The sequence below is a fragment of the Bubalus kerabau genome, chromosome 6, assembly GCF_029407905.1.
Source record: "Bubalus kerabau isolate K-KA32 ecotype Philippines breed swamp buffalo chromosome 6, PCC_UOA_SB_1v2, whole genome shotgun sequence".
NCBI classification, from domain to species: Eukaryota; Metazoa; Chordata; class Mammalia; order Artiodactyla; family Bovidae; genus Bubalus; species Bubalus kerabau.
The window spans coordinates 92,714,898-92,726,744 of NC_073629.1; positions in this window are offsets into that span (position 1 = coordinate 92,714,898).

Here is an 11,847-nt window from a genome sequence, read left to right on the forward strand (position 1 = left end):
TTGGCTGAGTTTCTCTCCAAGGCAGCACAAATGGGGCACAGCCGGCATGCTCGCGGCATCCTCGGTTCCGAAGACTGATCCAGAGGAACTGACTGACCCCTGAGGAGGAAGAAAAGAAAAATCACTTGGACCAAGTGCCAGGCGGGCTATAAACCACGGGGTAACAAAGAGTGGGACACAACTGAGCAACTAAGCATAACACGGGGAACAAGAAACGGTCCAGCAGCTCATGCCCAGTGTTCACATGCCAACAAGCTCCCAATGCCCGGAGCATTGGTTGTTGAAAACAGGGTCACTGAGGAGAGGCCATGGGAACAAGAGCCTATGCTAGCTCCCACTGAAACCACACAACTTAGGTTAGGGCTCATACTCAGCCAAAGCCCAGGCTGGGACTTGAACCCACTGTCTTTTAATTGAGGTCACATGCCTGGTCTCAGGATTTAATGAAGCTCCGGTTTTTTAGGTCTCTTCACAGAAAGAATCCAGGGAGAGGTAAGAAGTGGGTTTATTTAGAGAGATACATATTCTACAGACAGAATACGGTCCATCTCAAAAGGTGAGAGTGGCCCTGGGAGAAACACTCCACACACAGAGCGTGGGCCATCTCAGAAGGTGGAGGACCTGAAACATGGGGTGGTTAGTTTTTATGGGATGGGTAATTTCATAGGCTAACGAATGGGACGATTATTCCAACTATTTTGGGAAAGGGGAGCTTTCCAGGAATTGGCCCTCCATCCACTTTTTGACCTTTTATGGTTAACCTCGGAACTGTCGTGGCACCTGCGGGTGTGTCATTTAGCACCTGCTAGTGTGAGCGTACAGTGAGGTCCACTGGAAGTCAAATCTCCTGCCAAATTGGACCTAACAGTTCCAATCAGTCTATGTTGTATCCTCAAGGGCTATGCCATTCTTCTAAAGGTTGTGCCCTGACGGTGTTTCAATACCAGTCAGCCTCAGAGTTTCAATTGCAGGAGAGGCCCAGTTCCCGCCAGGGGCTGGTGGTGCAAAGGTTGGCCCCTGTGGGAGAGACGGGGAGACCTCAGTGGTCATTCAGTCCTGAGCTTCTTCAGTGGGCTGCGGCTTTCTCAGAAAAATGCTCAGAGGCACTCAGTTGCACATAATTCTACCCTCCGCTCCCAATCAAGGCCATCCATGGGCCTTTACAGGAAGGGGAGCCCCTTCCCAGGGCCTGAAAGTGGGCTCCTGCCTAACACTCAGAAATGAGTTGTCTGAGGAGGCACACAAACTGACAAAGCGAAAAACTTGACTGTGAGTGGGCCCCAGGGTGGAGAGCAACAGGGAACCCAGGAGGACTGCTCTGCCACATGCCCCAGTCGTATTATGGTAACGGGGCTAACTTCTGGGTTGTCTCTGGCCAGTCATTGTGTTTGGCCCATATTTGGTCTGACTCAGGGTCCTTACTGATGGGACCTCCTGTTGTGAGACAACTCATGAGCAAGTTATCATTGTGTCTGGCCAAGGTGGATGGTTTCAGTCAACCATTCCCTGACAGGCCCGTGGGGTTAAGATGTTTCAGTTTATAGGATGAAGAAACCAAAGCTGAGACCAACTTGCCTGAGTCCATTCAAGCATGTCAGTAGCAGGGGGAAACCAAAACCCAGCCTTCTGGGTGCACACAATTGGCACTTGCTGAGTGCTCACTACTAACCAGGCACCGTGCTAAGAAGAACTTTACCTCTCATCCTCCAACAAGGCTCCGAGGGTGGTACCATGCTTATGCAAGGTTTTAGAGAGGCCAGGCAGCTTGTTGAAGGGCGCACGACTGTGAGCGCAGAGGCAGGGAAACAGAATCCTCAGGGTCACCCAAAACAAAAGCCTTTCCTTGCCTCACCCCCTCATTTCTCACTTGGTCTCCTAGGTCTTTCCCGAGTTACAAAGAGCAGACTCCAGCAGTTACTATTAATAACTAGGGATGTGAAGAATATAGAAAAAAAGGAACAGCAGTTAAACAAGAAAAATAATGAGAAAACGAGAAAACAAGGAAATTTAAGAAAGAAAAGTAATAATAGTTCAGGGATAAAACAGAGTCCTACTTCCACCTCAAGGCATAAACATAACAAACTGATGCCTATCTTTGAGTTGTTCTGTAGCAACTAAGACCCCCCCACACTCAGCTGGAGGCTGGTGACCACAGACTGGACACAAGCACTAGACCCCAGACTCTCCAGAACCAGAGGGTGGATGGTGAAGATTCCTGAAACACCACACTGTTACTTCTCAACCAACCAATGAAAAGAAAGTCAGGAATCCTGGAGCCTTCATCTGCAATGCTGCCTTTAAAAATGCTCCCCTGTAAAAATAAAATGCTCCCCTGAAAGCCATTGGGGAATTCGGGTCTTTTGAGCCTAAGCTGCCTGTTTGCTTGACCATGCAATAAACCTTTCTTTCCTCTAAACTCTGACACTTCCATTCATCTGGCCTTACTGTGCCTCGGGCACATGGACTTGGGTTTGACAACACCAGGAGTCTGGACATTTAGCTATGGCAGTTGGCTGTTTCATGCTAAGTTTCGGGAGGTCTGGGAAGCTTCCAGTGGCAGTGACCCCTGAGCAGGGCCATGGAGGAGCCAGAGACAGGGCAGACCAGGCTGAAGAGCTGCAGGGTGCCAGTGCAAGGAGGGAGCCTAAGGGCATGAGAAGCAGTCCCTCGCGGCTGGAGTATAAAGAAGAGTCTTGGATTCTGTGCAGGATGGGTGAACTTGACCCTGGACATGCAGGGTGCTGGCAGAGGTTTTCAGCAGAGAAAAACACATTTGCTTCCTTTTCCTGGAAGAGAGGCTGCAGAGGCTCTCCTCAGAAGGCTTTCCTCTGTACATGGATGTCATGACCAGACTACTTTGCAGGCAGGAGGGGGAGAGGAAGAGCCAAAAGGTGAATTCCCCTGGGAAACAGTAAAGCTTCCAGCAGAAGAAAGGGCAGGGCCTTTAATGAGTATGTCGACAGAAGGAAAATATACAACTAAAAGTTGCAAGTTAAGTTTTACTCAGGGACCTTACTGAAAACTATAGTCCAGGAGACAGCCTCTCAGACGGGTCTGAGGAGCCACTCCGAAGAGATAAGGGAGGACCCTGGATATACAGGTTTTTTTTTTTTCTTGCTGGGAACACAAACAAAAACATGTAGTTGAACATCAAAAAATTACTGCTAATCACAAAGAAAAGACATTTCAAATGAATGATTTTGGCACTTTTCTATGCATGGGAGGATACAAGACTCTGGGTTCACTGAAATCATTCTTTACATATGCATCGTAACTGTCTCGGGCCAGTAACCAAAGCACAGAGTATTTCCTGGTTTTCTCCATTCTATATTCCCCTCACAGTGCACCATCGGTGGGAGGCTGCAGTGGCTAATGGTTTGATCTTTACAGAAGTGGTATGTATAGTGGGCACCACTCTTTGTTTACTGGAATGGCAGGCAACAGTCCCTGTCTACAAATATTAGCAATATTTGGTGAGCATTTAGCACATGCCAAGCACTATTGCAAATTTCTATGTCTTAGCTCTTGTACCTCATTTTATCTTACCCTCATAAAGGAATCTAGCTTGGTATTCGTACTTCACAGGGGCTAAGACAGATGAAGTTCCTGGACTAAGACCACACAGTTTTTAAAGGGTGGTGCCAGGATCAAACCTTGATAGGCCCAAGCCCAGAGCCCACTACCTCCACTCCTTGATGGCTCACTCTTTCTTAGCCAGGACTCCCTAGAACAGAAAGCTGGAGCCTGCACCAGAGGAGGCAGCCTGTCAACAGGAGGTGGCTGGTGCTGACAGAAGAATGGTGTTTGTTCTTTTCTGGTTTATTGGTTCTTCTTTTCAGAAAGAAGCAGGTGCTGTAGCAACCTCCCAAACAGCATTCCATAAGCTAGTCCAGGAAGCCACAGAGCCCAGGGTGATCAGCCAGGCCCCTCCCTTGGTTCACATCAACAGAACAGGGGATTTAATGTCACAGCCTGCAGAGAGAACTCAGGCAGCCAGCGTCAATATTTGCCATGTCCCAGCCTCCCTGGCCCCAGCTCCAAGATCAGTACGTTAAGTACAACAGGTTCTTCTCTGTGCAAATACACAGGGATAGATGAATGGAATTTAAAATGGCTCAGGCTTCGCCACAGGGTCTGGACTGGAAATCTGGCCTGGTTTAACCTTCTGCCATCACTGTTTGCCTGGGGCTCTCCATTCATCCTGAAATTCACTGAACCACATACATCAGAGCTGGTAAGAAGCTCAGAGTCCAGCCAGATTTCTGGTAGGAAGACACTGCTTCCTGGAGAAGTAGAGAGGGAGGGGACCAGCCCAAACTGGCACTGCCTGGTAGCCATCTCTGGGATTCTGAGGGCCACCCAGCAACTCCAGGCCAGGCAGAGCGATTTCTCTTCTAAAAAAAGCGATTTCTCTTTTTTAAAAAAGTTATTTAAAAACACACACTTTTATAGTTATATTTACATTTAGTGAAATATGCAGATCTTGAGTGTATAGTTCAGTGAGGTGTTTTTTTTTTTTTAATTTGGCTTCGTTGGGTCAATTGTGGCATGGAGGATCTTTCATTGTGGCTCATGGACTCTCTGATTGCGGCACGAGTCTCAGTACATGTGGCGTACAGGTTTAGTTGCTTCGTGGCTTGTGGGAACTTAGTTCCCTGACCAGGGAACAAACCTGTGTCCCCTGCATTGCAAGGTAGATTCTTAACAACTGGACCATCGGGGGAGTCCCTCAGTGAGTTCTTTTTAAAAAAACAAAAACAAAAAATAGGTTTATTGAAGTATGATTGACAAACAGTAAGCTATACATATTTAAAATGTACTCTTTCATAAGTTTTGGCACACATATATACCCATGAAACTATCACATAATTTCATGTCCATCGTGAACATATCCATCACCCTCAAGAGTCCTTGTGCCCCTTGGTAATCCTTCACTCTCACCCCACCCTGATCCTCACTTCCATATTTAGACAACCACTTCAGAGTACATCATGAGAAACGCTGGGCTGGAAGAAGCACAAGCTGGAATCAAGATTGCCAGGAGAAATATCAATAACCTCAGATATCCAGATGACACCACCCTTATGGCAGAAAGTGAAGAAGAACTAAAGAGCCTCTTGATGAAAGTGAAAAAGTTGGCTTAAAGCTCAACATTCAGAAAACTAAGGTCATGGCATCTGGTCCCATTACTTCATGGCAAATAGATGGGGAAACAGTGGACACAGTGGCTGACTTTATTTTTGGGGGCTCCAAAATCATTGCAGATGGTGATTGCAGCCATGAAATTAAAAGACACTCCTTGGAAGGAAAGTTGTGACCAACCTAGATAGCATATTAAAAAGCAGAGACATTACTTTGTTAACAAAGGTCCGTCTAGTCAAGGCTATGGTTTTTCCAGTGGTCATGTATGGATGTGAGAGTTGGACTGTGAAGAAGGCTGAGCGCCAAAGAATTGATGCGTTTGAACTGTGGTGCTGGAGAAGACTCTAGAGAATCCCTTGGACTGCAAGGAGATCCAACCAGTCCATCCTAAAGGAGATCAGTCCTGGGTGTTCATTGGAAGGACTGATGTTGAAGCTGAAACTCCAATATTTTGGCCACCTGATGTGAAGAGCTGACTCATCTGAAAAGACCCTGATGCTGGGAAAGATTGAAGGCAGGAGGGGAAGGGGACGACAGAGGATGAGATGGTTGGATGGCATCACCAACTCAATGGACATGAGTTTGGGTAAACTCTGGGAGTTGGTGAGGGACAGGGAGGCCTGGTGTGCTGCGGTTCATGGGGTCACAAAGAGTTGGACACAACTGAGCGACTGAAGTGAACTGATTTTCCATCAGTATAGGTTAGTTTGCACTTTTCTACAATGTTATGTAAGGGAAATCATACTGCATATATTGTTCTTTTGGTCTCTCTGGTTTCTTTCACACAGAATAGTTCTTATGAAATTTGACCACGTTGTAGCAAGCCCATAGTCACTGCTTTTTATTGCTGAGTAGTACTCCATTGTGTGGATGTACCATCATTTGTGAATTCCAGGCTTAAGAGATGCACTCTCCATTTATCCATTCATTTGCTAATAGGTTTTAGGCTAGTCTCAGTTTGGGCTATTACAAATGAAGCTGCTCTGAACATTTTTGTATAAATCTTCGTATGGACATATACTTTCATTTATCTTGGAAAATAGAATGGCTGGATGTGGTAGGTGTATGTTTAACTGTTTATGAAACAGTTTGTTTTCCAAAGTGGTTGTATCATATTCTTACCGACACTTGGTAAGATGGGTCTTTATTTAATTTTAGCTGTTCTAATGGGTAGGTGGTAACATCTCATTGTTTTGCTGTTATTTGTTTGGTTTGTGAGGGTTTTGGCTGTGCTACTGGACCTGCAAGATCTTAGTCCCTGACCAGGGATAAACCAGTGCCTCCTGCGTGCAAGCGTGGATTCTTAACCACTGGACCACCAGGGAAGTTCTAGCAGCATCTCAGTGTGATTTTACTTTGCATTTCTCTAATGACTAATGATGTTGAGTACCTTTTCATGTGCTTATTTGCCATTCATATATCTCCATTGGTGAAAAGTTTGCTCAAACAGTTTCTAATTGCTTGCTTTTTCATTATTGGGTTAAAAAAATTTTTTTTAATTTATTGTGGCTGTTCTGGGTATTCATTGCTGCATGGGCTTTCTCCCTACTTGCAATGAGCAGGGGCCACCTTTTGTTGAGGTGCTAGGCCTTCTCATTGCCGTGGCTTCTCCCATCGTGGAGCACAGGCTCCAAAGTGTTCAGACTTCAGTAGTTGTGGCACATGGGCTCAGTAACTACAGTTCCTGGGCTCTACAGCACAGGCTCAGTAGTTGTGGTGCATGGGCCTAGCCCCTGTGCAGCATGGGATCTTCCCAGACCAGGGATCAAACCCGTGTCTCCTGCATCGGTGGACTCTTTACAACTGAGCCAACAGGGAAACCCCATTACTGGGTTTTGAAAGTTCTTTATATACTTGGAACACACACCCTCTATTAGATTATCATTTGCAAATACTTCTTCCAGTCTATGGCTTGTCTTTTCCTTCCCTTAACAGTGTCTTTCAAAGAGCAAATTTTTAAATTTTGATAAAGTCCAATTTGTCAAATTTTTTCTTTTATGGATCATGCTTCCAGTTGTTGTGTTTAAGAAAAAATTACCTAATGCAGGTCACAAAGGTTTTATACTATATGTTCTTCTAGAGTGTTTATAATTTTGGGGTTTTTTTCTTTCTAAGAAAAACTCCATTTTATAATGGAATGATAAAAAAGCTCCATTCTTTTGTTTAGATAAATTTCAGTAGTGTCTAAGCTGATTTCTCCACAGGGAGAAAAAGATACTCTTTCTTCGAAAAGCCATTGACACCAAAAAATTCAAGATCAATTTGGTTTCATCCTGAAGGTCTGAAGTAAAACAATTCTTTGCAAGGATTTATAAATTAGACATTCATTGGTTAAACTTCAAAATCTCACTTTGAATTGAATAATAGTGAATTCTCTTCACTGCTGGTGAGATTCTGGCAAATAAACTGATCAATTAGACTTGTTCAGTAAAGCCATTTTTAAAGCCTAGAAAAAGAATCTGGGGGTTTCCAACAACTCATCCTCCATGTTGAATTACTCTCAGTTTTGGAATCAAATATTCAGCATGTACTTACAGTAAGGGAATTCTGCTGTGACCGAGATAGAACTGTAAGTATAACTTAGACAACCTGCCTCTAGTATCAGTATTTCCTATTTGGAATAGCTATCCGATACATATCACATCTGGAAGAAGAGTCTCCTGGGAAGTCCATGAGTGCTTTCAGGGTTCTTTCACAGAGCTGAACACCTGTCCTGCGTCTTCTCCAGTTCTGAGGCACCTCAGTGTTTTAGGTTTTATAATTAGGTCTACGATTAACTTTGAGTTAAATTTTGTATGGTGCAAATAATGAATCAAAATTATTTTTGTTTGGTATTCACACATGGAATCCAATTGTTCCAGCACCAATTGTTGAAAAGACAGTCCTTTCTCTATTTGATTGTCCCTGGTGGTGGTTTAGTCGCTAAGTTGTGTCTGACTCATGTGACCCCGTGGACTGTAGCCTGCCAGGCTCCTCTGTTCATGGGATTTCCCAGGCAAAAATACTGGAGTGGATTGCCATTCCCTTCTCCAAGGGATCTTCTCAACCCAAGGATTGAACACAGGTCTCCTGAACTGCAGGCAGTCTCCTGCATTGCAAGCAGTCTCCTGCATTGTAGGCAATCTTCTGCATTGCAGGTGGATTCTTTACTGGCTAAACCTCCAGGGACGCCCTTCATTTGTCCTTGCATCTCTGTAAAAATACGGTGATTCATATACTTGTTATCTATTTGTTCCGTTGACTTATTTGTCAGTCTTGATACCAATACCACATTGTCTTGATTCTGGTTGCTTTACAGTAATACTTGAAATCATATCGTCTGTGAATAGACAGTTTTCTTTCTTTTTAATCTGGATGCTTTTTATTTCTTCTCATTTCAGGCCATTTTAACCTGCCATTAATGTCAATAATGCATTTTCATTTTATACAATGTTGTTTTCATTCTGAGGAGCTTGATGTGGGTCTTTCCTGTATTCTCCATGCCTCTACTTTCAACACATAGAGCACAATTACTTTTAATGTCCCTCTCTGATGATTCTAATATCTGTCAGTTCTGGGTAAATTTAGATAGATTTTTCTCCTCACTATGCTGTGCTTAGTCAGTCGTGTCCAACTCTTTACGACCCCATCATATTTTCTTTCTTTTCTTGCCTGGTAATTTTATTTTTCACATACTATAACAGCTATTTTGTGGTAAAATTTACATATCACTCAACTCACTGCTTTAAAATGTGCAGTAATCTTTAGTATATTCATAGAGTTGTGTGACCATCACTATAATCACTTTTAAAACATTTCCATCACCCAAAAAAGAACCCTCATACCCATTAGCTGTCTTTTCTACACAGCCTTTCTTCCCTAGGCAACCACTACTCTGTATCTATAGATTTGCCTATTTGAATGAAATCATACAAAATGTGAGGGTTTTTTGGTGGCTAATTTCTTTCACTAACATATTTTTGAAGTTCATCCATTTCATAGTATGTATCAGTACTTTATTCCTTTTTATTGCTGAGTAATATTCCACTATGTGAATATATGTCACATTTTGTTTATCAGTTCCTTGGCTGATGGATATTTGGGTTGTTTCTACTTTTGAGCTACTCTGAACATTTATGTACGATTTTGTATAAACATTTTAATTTCTCTAGGAGTGGGACTGCTGGCTCACATGTTTAACCTGGTCATATGTTTAACCTCAAACATATTTATGCTGGGTCATAAATATGTTTAATCTTCTGAAGACCGGCCAGACTGTTTTCTACGGTGGTTGTACCGTATTACATTCCCACCAGTAATGTATGTACAAGGGTGCCAATTTCTCCGCCTCCTCACCAATACTTGTTATTGTCCCTTTCTTATTATAACCATCCTGGTGGGTGTGAAGTGGCATCTCATGTGGATTGTGATTTTGATTTGCATTTCCCTGATAACTGATTATGTTGAGCATATTTTAATGTGTTTATTGGCCACCTGCATATCTTATTTGGAGAAATGTCTACTCAGCTACTTTGCCACTTTTTTAGTAATTTTTTTATTGCTGAGTTGTAAGAATTCTTTATATATTCTGGATACAAAAGACTTTATCAAATACATGCTTTGCAAATACTTTCTGCCATTCTGTAGGCTGTCTTTTCACTGCTCTCCACGGAAGCATAGAAGCTCTTAGCTTGGATGTAGTCTAACTTTTTGTCTTTAATTTTCATTTTTGGTCAATTGTGCTTTTGGTGTCATATCTGAAGAGACTTTGCCTAACCCAAAGTTATGGAGATTTATGCCTATACTTTCCCTTGGACTGCAAGGAGATCCAACTAGTCCATCCTAAAGGAGATCAGTCCTGGGTGTTCATTGGAAGGACTGATGCTGAAGCTGAAACTCCAATACTTTGGCCACCTCATGAGAAGAGTTGACTCATTGGAAAAGACCCTGATGCTGGGAGGGATTGGGGGCAGGAGGAGAAGGGGACGACAGAGGATGAGATGGCCGGATGGCATCACTAACTCGATGGATATGAGTTTGAGTGAATTCCGGGAGTTGGTGATGGATAGGGAGGCCTGGTGTGCTGTGATTCATGGAGTCACAAAGAGTCGGATACTACTGAGTGACTGAACTGAACTAACTGAACTTTCTTCCAAGAGTTTTATAGTTTTAGCCCTTACATTTAGGTCTATGATCCATTTTTAGATAAATTTTGTATTTGGTATGAGGAAAGGGTCTAATTTTATCCTTTGCTTGTGGCTATCAAGATACCTGGCACCATTTGTAGAAAAGACTATCCTTTCCCCATTGAATTATTTTGGCACCCTTGTCAAAAATCAATTAACTGTAAATTGAGGGTTTAGTTCTAGACTCTACCTGCTAAATTTTTATTGGATGCTGCTGCTGCTACTGCTGCTAAGTCACTTCAGTCGTGTCCAACTCTGCAACCCCATAGACGGCAGCCCACCAGACTCCTCCATCCCTGGGATTCTCCAGGCAAGAACACTGGAGTAGGTTGCCATTTCCTTCTCCAATGCATGAAAGTGAAAAGTGAAAGTGAAGTCGCTCAGTCGGGTCTGACCCTCAGCGACCTCATGGACTGCAGCCTTCTAGGCTCCTCCATCCATAGGATTTTCCAGGCAAGAGTAACGGAGTGGGGTGCCATTGCCTTCTCCATATTGGATGCTAGACATTGTGAATTTTAGTTTGTTGAGTGTTACATTTTTTGATTTCCTGTATTCTTGATATGGCTCTGAAATGTTGTTAAGTAACTTATAACACTTGATTCTTTAAGATCTTGCTTTTAAGACTTACTGAAGAGGACTAGAGCCATGTTTGCATGAGTGCACACTAAGTTGCTTCAGTCATGTTCAACTCTTTGTGACTCTATGGACTCCAGGCTCCTCTGTCTATGGGATTCTCCAGGCAAGACTACTCAAAAGGGTTGCCATTTCCTCCACCAGGGGATCTTCCCAACTCAGGGAGTGAACCCAGGTCTCCTGCACTGCAGGCAGATTCTTTACCGTCAGAGCCACCAAGGAAGCCCAGAGCCATGTTTAGTCTTGGCTAATTACTATCTGGGACTAATTATTCTCCACTACGGAGGTAAGAATTTTCTGAATTCAATACCTTGGATAATGAGGTTTTTCTACTATTTCTAGTCCTGTGTGGCCATCAAGTACTGCTTCCTCTAATCCTTCTGGGTGGTTCTTTCTCTGGCCTGAAGTAGTTCCTTACATGCAAGTGCTGATCAGTACTCTCTGGAATTCTCGAGGGGCACTCTCTGCATATCTCCAGAGTTCTCCGTGTCTGTAGCTTTCTCCTCTCTGCTGCTCTGTCCTGTGAACTCTAGCTGCCTTGTTTTTCCCTGAATTCTAAGCTCTAACTCCTCAATTCATGGGTTATGCTAGGCTGTGCCTGGATTCCCTGCCCCTTTGCTGCAGTTTAGGAAATCTCTCTAGGCAGTAAGCTGGAGCAATCATAGGGGTCATGTTGTATCCTGTCTCTTGGGAGTCACTGTCCTTTATTGCCAGTGGTGATTCTAAACTGTTGCTTCATATATTCTGCCTGCTTTTTCGGTTGTTTCAGGCAGGAAAGAAAAGCTGGGCCCGTTATTGCATTGTGACTGCCTTCTGAACCCTTTGAGTAAAGCAGAGGGAGATACTTTCCCAGAGTTTTTCAACCCCACCAGGCCAGAGGTCTATACCTCCAGATTTGTCCTACCTC